The following is a 7,665-nucleotide window of genomic DNA, read 5'->3' on the forward strand; positions in this document are numbered from 1 at the left end:
GCTGAACATTTGGCAATTCAAGAACCAGTTACAAGGGCATTATATATATATATATATATATATATATATATATATATATATATATATATATATGGGGTGGGATAGAGGCACATTCTTATGTGCACATTATAGTCACATTGTAAATGAATCCCAGCAAAATCATAGACATAAGTTGAATTAAGGGCTGATTTTTTATAGATATGATCTCCCCACCATGGAGAACATACTTACAAAAATTAAGCTAATTCAAAGAAGTCTAACACTAGAACATGCTCACAAAACTTTTTTAGACCGTTAGATGAAAAGTTCAAAAATGAACACAAATGAACATTAATTTTTACGTGGTTAGACATATCCAAATATTATGATTTTTTGTGAGGATGATTTTCATGGTGGGGAGATCATCTCCACAAAAAACCTAACTATGTCTTAATTCATTTGTATGTCGAAAATGTGGCTATAATCATAATGAATGTGCCTCTATCCCTCCCCCAAGTTTCATCATGGTCATGGATAGATCACCCAGGTTCGGGTCCATAAGCAATGACAATTGCCCTATGAAGACTCGCTTTCGCTACGGCTCCGGTGGGTTCCCTTAACCAAGCCACTGCCTATGAGTCACCGGCTCATTCTTCACCAGCACGCGGTCGAGCCACGGTCTCCTCCCCTTTGCTTGGGAGCTTACGGTTTCATGTTCTATTTCACTCCCGATGGGGGTTCTTTTCACCCTTCCCTCACGGTACTACTTCGCTATCGGTCACCCAGGGTATTTAGCCTTGCAAGGTGATCCTTGCTAATTCACCGCGGGATTCCACGTGCCCCATGCTACTCGGGTTAGAGCATAAGCTAGTGATGCTTTTCGACTCTTGGACTCTCACCATCTAGGGTGCAACACTAACGCTTTGCCTAGCGAAAGACGACGCTTGTATTGCTCTCCCACAACCCCCGTTTTTCGCGGTTTAGGCTCCTCCCATTTTGCTTTCGCCGCTACTATGGGAATCGCTTTTGCTTTCTTTTCCCTCGGCTACTAAGATGTTTCATTTCGCGGGTTGTCTCTTGCCCATGGATTGAAAGAGTTCAAAAGGTTGACCTATTCGGGAATCTCCGGATCTATGCTTATTTTCAACTCCCCGAAGCATTTTGGCCGCTTGCTACTCGCCCTTCCTCGTCTCTCGGGTGCCTAGGTATCCACCGTAAGCCTTTCCTCGTTTGAACCTCGTCGTTAACTTTAAGGCTATGCCATCCTAAGGTGCTTCTAAATGGAAGGATCTTATCACCGTCCATGAATGATAAATTATAGATCGAACTGCCGAATCGGGAAAATGGGGTGCTATATATATATATACCATGGCCCACAATTTCACCCACAAGATGAACTAGAACCTAATTTTTTGTGGATATGTCCAACAATCCTTGAAGATCACATCCATAAAATTTCAGCTCATTTGATGATGTTTAACAATGTCAAGATGAACTAGAACCTAATTTTTTGTGGATATGTCCAACAATCCTTGAAGATCACATCCATAAAATTTCAGCTCATTTGATGATGTTTAACAATGTCAAAAGATAATTGCAAAATCGAAAAATCGGGGCCGTTAATTTTTTTTTAAAGTTGTCAACAATTTTTAATTAGGTTAGAGATTTCCTAATGAGCCAAATTTTTGTGAAAAATCTATCCATAGTTAGGAGATCATATCCACAAAATATTAGCCTTTAACTTATCTTGTAAAGGGGCGTGGTATAAACCATAGTATAAAAAATTATGGTAAACGAATCCCTCCCCACACACACACACATATATATATATATATATATATATATATATATGTCAAATCTTAGAAGTACATACTTATTTTAACTTTAAAATAAATATGTAAGTAAAACATCACCTAGAAAATGAATTCAACTCTAATTTTTTGTTGGTATTACCTACATACCATAAAGATCATCTCCACAAAATTTGAGCTCATTTGGAAACTTCTAACCTAACTAAAAATTATACTGTTGTCATCTTTAAAAAGAAATCTAACGGTCCAGAAAATAATATTTTTGCAATCATTTTTTGCTTAAGTTAGAGATTTTCAAATGAGTTGACAAAGCTCTATCCAAACAAAAGAACGGAGGTGCTCGACCTCCCCTGGATGCTAGACTATGAGCTACAATATTTAAGGATTTATTGATATATAAAGTTTTACAGTCATCCAATTTTGAAGAAATAAAATAAATATCCTGAGCAACAGAGGCCGCTCCCCATGATAGCAATCCTGATCGCTTTTCCATGGCAGTAACTAAGTTCATACAATCGGTCAAGATCATCAGTTTCTTGACCTTCATTTTCCTAGCTAGTTCTATTTCTTTGAAGATGGCATGAACCTCTGCCTCTTCTGGATTTCTAGTTGTAGTCCTTGGTGTCATGCACCAATGCAAACGCCATTATTATTCCATAAAGCAAAACCTAGACCGGCATGGGAAGTTGCATCCATCCATGATGCATCTGTTGAGACATAAAACCAATCTTGGCCTATATTAGATTCAACTAATGCACTTTTAGTGCATTTCATCCCTACATTAGATGTGATGAATGACAAAGCCTTAGTAAGGGTGCATGCAATAGAGTTATGCAAGCGCGATATATTGACTTGTCTGAAACATAGCCATAGGATAAGTGCCACATTTTGCAAGACAGTGAACAGTTTTACTAGGCGATGGACACCTTTCGCTGGGTATTTTCAAGCCAAGAGTTCACCTAAGCTCTCGCGACAAACCAAGATGGAATTAGTTGAAGGAAATTGAAGAATGGGGGGCATCTTCGATTTCAAACAGTTCAGTCTCTTTCGCAAAAAGGAGTGACTGGATGTGTCGTGCTATATCTTTCATCTTCGACGTGTGATTAGAATTTTCCAGATACAGAAGCGAAATCTCTAAAGCCTCTGTCCTGTTTCAACCTAGAATGCCCATTTTATGGCAAATGTGTTTGTCTTAATGAAACCCAAGTATTAAGCTATTGCAACTTTAAAATTTGGATATATACTACTGTTTATTAAGCATAAGTCTGCGAAGTTGTTCATTATTGCAATTGTGTTAGTCTAACTTCATAAGGTTGGTAGAGTTGTTTAACTAATGATGATTCAGTTGTAAAAGAAAGAGTTGAGCAAGTAAAACTGTAAAAGTTTCAAAATAAAATTCAATCTTCAAAGTATCTTTAACATTCAGGTACAGAATCTCATTTGATTCATTTGTCGACGCCATATACCGATGGATCCAATTTTCACCACTTGCCTAATTAAAGTTGATGAAATAATTCTAAAGTTGGTGTGACCGATTGAACTAATCCTGCTTAGTTTAAGATACCTTGAAAGGTTCTGGTAATTTTTACACTTATCTAAGTGGGCACACCAATATCGTCATTAAGTTAACATATGCACATAAATCTAACTGTACGAGGAATCGAGGATGTGCAAAGCAGATTCATTAGCTGAACATTTTAGCTCAAAAAGGGTTTTCAGTTATTTAATACCCACTATGAGCAAGTACAAATGAGTTCACTCTTAGTGGAACACTCTCCACTTTCATCGTAATCCTTTTGATTGGCGTTAATCATCGCACTTGTGAGGAATGACCGACTAAGGACTAGTGTCGTAAAATTGGTTGTTGTAAAATATGAAAGAAAATTGTTAATTTTTATGTTAAGCAATAGAGCAATGCTTCAAAACTAAATAATCAGTACCGCGCAAAAGATACGAAGGCGAGCAGGCACGCTGTTCCTAGACGAGCGTGAAGAAATTATTGTATATATTCTCCGGAATCGGTCACTCCCTTCGTATTTGTTTCATGAAGAGTTTGAGTTTCGATTACTGATATGAAAAGTTTAATTTTAATATAACCTCTCAATTACTACAATAAACAACATTGGTAATTGTTGGGGTTTACACCAATACCAATCGATTCCCCACTACACAGATAACTCGTATATGGAAACAATTCAACTCCGGACAAAATCTAAATATCAACTACAAAATCTATCTTAACACGCCCAAATTTCGTTAAAACAACTATCAACAACAAATAATAATAATAAAGTTAGAAAGCGCAAAACCACAAAATAAAGATTTATCGTGGTTCAATTAATGGTGCCTACTTTCACAAGAGTTAACTTTTTATAAAGTGGGAAGGAAAATTATAATCTCTCATTTGATCTCACCTTTACTAGATCATTTCTTTATCTCTTTTTGAGAATCAGTATCTTTTGTAAAGGTTATCTCTCAATCTTAATAGCTTTCAAGATTGGTTTCTCTCTCTTTGTTTTTGTCTTGTTCTTAGTCTTCTAACTTGGTTCGGTTTTCCAAAACCTCGATTTTGTTTTTATACCAAAAAACAAATTTCGTATTACATATCCAACGCCGAATCAACTCCGTTTCTCTCCAGCTCTGTATCTCTCCTCATGTGAGGGATAACTCCAACAGTAATATATCTCAACGACGTGCAGTATGTTTTGGAGACAGTTATTTTTGTACCAATTTTAGTATTACAATTTTTGGCCAAAAAATTAAGATGGCGTATAATTTAATCCACACAGCACAAAAAGTTCCAATTCAAAGCACGATGAATACATGGGATCGCAAAGTTGGAAAAAAGGCTAAATAAAATCTCCAAGAACAATGTAAATGTCAATAAGCTCCATAGCATGGATAAGATCATTTGAGGGGTCACTTAAGATTACAATCTTTTGTTCACTTACAAACATGTGTATTTCCCAAAGGACAAGACCAAATATCGCTCTCAGTCGTGAGTCACCACTCAACTACAATAACAACGAAATCAATGAATTTGAACATAAAAAATACTATTTGTTTATATTTTAATAATTAAATTTCTCTTTAAAAAGACCTCATGTCATGATCGATCAACTACTACAAACATATTGAAGAAGAAGAAGAACGAAATGAAGAGCTCAAAACTAGTTCTTCAGCAGTTGAAAAATTTGTGAATTATGTCCATAAGGCTGTCTACTTCTCGTATTTGCTAGAAAGTTCACATGAAGAAGTTTTTGAAATGTATTTCATGTTGTGTGCCAATAAAACGTTCAGTAGTACCAACATCTCCTACGCACAAGGAAGAAGGACATGGTTTGTCGCCGCTATATTCTGCAGAGGGAGACTCGTTGGCTTGTATAAAGCGCGGGAAGTTGGGGTCAGGGCGGGCTCATTGGAGACCATCCCTTTGCGTGATTTCTGAAGATAACGTTGTGTCTACTGTGAGTAATAAAGCGGAACGTATGGTGAAATCCGGAAAGAATTTGGCGGAGAAGGCCAGGTCAAGGGGTAGGATTCGAAGTTGTGATAGAAGCAGTGACAATGAATTCAGGTGAGTTATTTGAGTACTCTTAATTTCAGAGAGTAGCAGAGAGTGTAGGGACAAACCAAGCTAAGTCTATCATATAATTTGTTTTCCACGAATCTCAGTGAATTTGAACCTGAATTTGGACAAGTCTGGGATTATTGATTCATTAGAAACTATTATACTACTTACTTTCAGATTAAAAGTTATGTTTGCGGCTTTATTAAAAGTTTTTTTCTCCCACCAAACTGAAAGTTGTTTTGGTATACAGTGTAAGGATACAATGAATGTAATGCATGGTCCAGCTCAGTAGGCTATTGTTGGATCTTATGAGTTGTGGCCATACTTGATATTCTTATGAGTTATGGCCATACTTGATATTGAATGAACCAACTTCTCTGGACCATACCCCTACCATTTTTTTTGGATCCAATGAAAGAATTTCAGCTTTGATTCAACAAAATTTCAGTCCACTCCATCCCACCTTAAGCTCTGTAAAGAATTTGGGAAATCCTGTTTCTTTTTCTTTGCACCGAAGTTTTCTTTTCTTCAAAATTTAGCAGTGATTAATTTGCTCAAACCTTAGCTGTCTATAATTAACTAAAGTTGAACCGGTGTACTCAATATGTAATCTGTTGGCCGGTGTACTCAATTAATTTAGTTATCGATGATTGATGGTGTACTAATTCGGATTATTATGTGCATTTCCCAGGCGGACATCAACACCTGTAGTCATTCCTGTCTTCTCTCCTACAGGGTTCTTATTTTGATCAATTTCCATATCATTATTCTCGACGTGTTTCTTATATGTGGATCGTATACAAAAGCTTGTACTTGCACAGTTGCACCTTATAGTGTGCATTTATAGTACAGTATATCTGTATATGGTTTCCATAATTGCTAGCAAATCTGTTTCTGCCAATCAGTTGTGTAGTTCAGTAGTTGTGCATGATTTATGAAAAAGAAATATTGTTGTACTCCATAGTCCATCCATCCAAGGGATATTCACGACTAAAATTAGCATATATACAGAGTTCACTACGAACCTTCTCAACAACATCACATCAGAAAGATATGAAATCAAAATCAAAGTCCATCCCGAATTTAAGAATTCAATCCATCCCTTTGAATTGATACTCCGGCCTAGGCATTAGGGATATATCTTCAGTAATGCTTTGGACAATCGGTAAGAATAGGAAATGGCTGTGTTAACTTAGTCATAAACACGTATATCATTTGTGCCTAATAGCAAAAATGACCAACGAAAACTTGTTTCGTTTTTTCACTTCGACTTTTAAATTTTCAGCACTAAATTATATGCTAGAGAATTTATCTGTTTAATAGTAGGGTCTAGAACAATAAAAGAAAAAAATTGAAACAACTAAAATAAACTAAATTTTGAGGCCGTCACCCTCAAACAAATAATGAACCCCTCAAGATTTGAGAGTCGGGCCTCAGCCATCTCGAAAGGGTAGAACGGAGGGTAAGAGATTGAGAATTCAAACACTAGCTAGCTTGACCCACACATGTCTTGAATTCTATTGCACGATTTATATAATGTGAGCAAAAATGCGATCCTTACTTAGCAAACTCGTGGAAATAAGCATTCCATTAACTGTTTCAATTCCAGGCAATATAAGTGTTTCTCTTCATATGATGTGAGCAAAATGTGATCCTTACCTAGCAAATGTGTGAAAATTAGTACATCAATAACCGTTTCCATTAGAGAAATATGTAATTGGGGATTATCTTCAATGATAATAGGAAGCTCTTACAGAATTAGGTGAAACAATAGGCAAGGAGAAGCCAAGGACTCTAAATAAAAACATCCTTATACTATATCCAATCTAATTCAACATACATTATTTGCCTCTTTGCTAATTAACCTTACTCATACTTTTTTTCGATAATAGACCGTACGTACTCATACTAGTATACTACCTTCTTATTGTTTTCTAACTTTATATTATGTGTATGCCTCAGCCCTTAGTGCCTTATATCAACTAAAATCAACAACTCAACAAATTAAACATCAATAAAGTAATTGCCTTTTTAGCCAGAAAGAAAATAAAATCACCCAATTGGAATACTAGTTACCAAAAAAATGCAACATTAATTCCCCAATCTATGTTGCATAACTAAAACAAGTCCAGAGAGGAGAAAAAGTTAGATAATGAAAAAGACCAACTCTCCAAACTCCGAAGTAGAAAATATTTGGCTCCAAACGTTAAACAGAATTAACAACAAGATCCAATCTCATTCTAGCACCACAATCAAGTCAACTAAAATAATGTACCATAACGGTTTAACCCAAAAAAAAAAAAG

The 7,665-nt window shown here is 36.1% G+C and overlaps 1 long non-coding RNA gene across 1 annotated transcript; it reads left to right on the forward strand.

Moving 5' to 3' along the window:
* The first annotated feature begins 4,887 nt into the window (after positions 1-4,887).
* On the forward strand, positions 4,888-6,317 carry LOC147477428 (uncharacterized). Its single transcript, XR_015209030.1, has 2 exons — positions 4,888-5,367; positions 6,053-6,317. It is a non-coding gene; the product is annotated as an uncharacterized LOC147477428 (long non-coding RNA).
* Positions 6,318-7,665: the final 1,348 nt, after the last annotated feature.

This window comes from Coptis chinensis, chromosome 9 (genome assembly GCF_015680905.1).
Source record: "Coptis chinensis isolate HL-2020 chromosome 9, ASM1568090v1, whole genome shotgun sequence".
NCBI lineage: Eukaryota > Viridiplantae > Streptophyta > Magnoliopsida > Ranunculales > Ranunculaceae > Coptis > Coptis chinensis.